The sequence below is a fragment of the Harmonia axyridis genome, chromosome 2, assembly GCF_914767665.1.
Source record: "Harmonia axyridis chromosome 2, icHarAxyr1.1, whole genome shotgun sequence".
Classification (NCBI taxonomy): domain Eukaryota; kingdom Metazoa; phylum Arthropoda; class Insecta; order Coleoptera; family Coccinellidae; genus Harmonia; species Harmonia axyridis.
In genome coordinates this window covers 10,789,474-10,791,756 of record NC_059502.1, presented here as the reverse complement: position 1 = coordinate 10,791,756, position 2,283 = coordinate 10,789,474, and the positions used below count along the sequence as shown (strand labels likewise).

The 2,283-nt window shown below is 36.1% G+C and overlaps 1 long non-coding RNA gene across 1 annotated transcript; it reads right to left on the bottom strand.

Moving 5' to 3' along the window:
• Positions 1-362: 362 nt before the first annotated feature.
• Positions 363-936, bottom strand: LOC123673729. The gene is made up of 3 exons (XR_006746539.1): positions 753-936; positions 500-583; positions 363-446 (listed from the first exon to the last, which is right to left on the bottom strand). It is a non-coding gene; the product is annotated as an uncharacterized LOC123673729 (long non-coding RNA).
• Between the last annotated feature and the right edge of the window lie 1,347 nt (positions 937-2,283).

The window sequence follows — 2,283 nt, the reverse complement described above, 5'->3', positions numbered from 1 at the left end:
TTTGATGTTTGGAAAACGTTTGTATTCGAGAGGTCCTTGACGAATAATTCAGGAGTTATAACGATTTTCGGATGGAAATTCAACTTTTTCCCAAATTTCGAGTTCAAATTTCCTCAAAACTGAGAGCTCTACGAAAAATCGGTGAGTGGTGCTAGAATTGACGGTTTCTTTCTAGCCGAATTTCGATCTCACCCGAAAAATTTTTTGTCGAAAAATTTTCGTAAAATTTTCCATAACCCTTAGAAAAATGAAGAAAAAAAGTTCCTTCATGGGAATATTGTATCATTTTAAGAGGATTAGAAACAATTCAGAAATGGATACTAAAAATTACATATAAAAAAAACGTACATTTTCTAGTCGACAACTATTTGAATTGGCAGGAGTACACGATGTAAGGCAATTATATGCTCTGAAACTCATTATGGACATCAAGTTGGGTAAGATACCTGTGAAAATACCTCAACATGATTACGGAACCAGGACAAAAGATTATACTTACCAAGCACCAAGATGTAGTAAAAGTGTGGGACAGAGAAGCCATGCCTACTTGGCCCCAAAAATTTTCAACATAATCCCTGAACACCTAAAGGAAGAAAAAAGTATTAGACTATTCAAGAAACGTTTAAAAATGTGGCTTAATGGTGAAACCAGATCTATCATTAGCAATGTGATAAACAAAAAATGAACTTACCCGAACCATGACAATTATACCCTATGATGACAATATTAAACCAAATAAGACGCACACTTACCCGATTAGAGACAACAAAATCCTGGCATTGGCATGGAATACCGAATGAGACTTCCTGTATTTCGAGTCCTTTCATATGGTGGTGGATGGTAGTTTCTGGGTTCGAAGCATCCAATTCTTCACTTGTACTTTTTTAGATTTTATAAATTTTGTTTCCTTTCTTTGCAGAACAGTTTTAGAATGTAAAATTAATTTAGTATCACGTACAGGTTAATATACTCTGTCAGTATATATTACCTCTGTGACAAACTATGTTTATTTGTTGAAGTTCTCGAATAATCTTTTTTATTATTATTATTATTTTATTGATTGATTCGACTATATAGAGCACGAAAATGCTTGCAGTTGAGAAATTAGTACATTATTTCAGAAATCATAGGTAAAAATCTGAAGCTTTCGAAAAAAAAACACCGACTCAATCAGTAGATATTATTGGAATGCGTCAGTGGTGCGGTCAGGGGGGGAATCGGGGGGCTTACGGTTCGGTCCCCGCCTCGATGCCGGCAAAACGTGGAATTGGAAATAACTCATCCAAAATGGGGATATTATGGGACGTCATATCGGGAGAAGTTGGAATAATTAAAGTCGCCTTTGGGGACTGTCGATATCTCTTTGTTTTAATTTCACGGTTCCCCGATTGCAGAAAAAAACTAATCGGATTCGATTATTGATGGGACGTGAATTCGTAATTGGAGTTTTTGTAGCTCGGGAACTTCTTAGACAATCGATACAATTTAATTGGTCGTTTGAATGAGGGTAGTTTAATTCGAAGACGTATTAGAAGGGACGAAACATTTGAGGAAAGTCCTGAAGGAGGTTAGAATATTTCATGAGGTTAACGAGAAAATATATCTACAAAATTTAGAATACTTCCATTATTTACACCCCCGAATGTTGAGCCCAACAGTAGAAAATCTTGTTGCAGACACCTTTTAGTAATAATAACAATAATAATTCTTCATTGTATCCAACAAGAAAACCCCAATTACAGGGTTATATGTTAAAAATACGTATTACACATTAATACATGTGAAATGACAAGTAAGCAGTTCATAAAACTACAGGAATCAATATATTCAAACAAAAATTATATTTTCGGCAACCGTCCGGGAAGTGCTCACTTCCCGGACGCTTTTTCTCTGAGAAAGTAGCATTTCCCGGCCTAGTCCGGAAAGTACGTACTTCCCGGACTAGGCCGGAAAAGAATCATAGAATCCATAGCAACCGAGATAACGGCTGACAGTTCATATGAAATTAGTTGTCAAAAATTTGCATGTTTTTTGATCGCAATCGCAATAAAATATGGAAAGCAGCAGCGATAGTGTTATTTTACATGGTTGCCGAAAAAATATTGTATGCAACACGCCCGAAAATGGTTTTTTTGGACTCACAGACTTCCAAGGACTCGCTTCCGCTCGTCCTGGAATTTTGTCTATTCGTCCAAAAAAACCCTATTTTCCGGACTTGTTACGTAAATTACTATTCTGGACTTAACTTGAACATCGACACCTAATCTGCTAGCACTTTTAGTC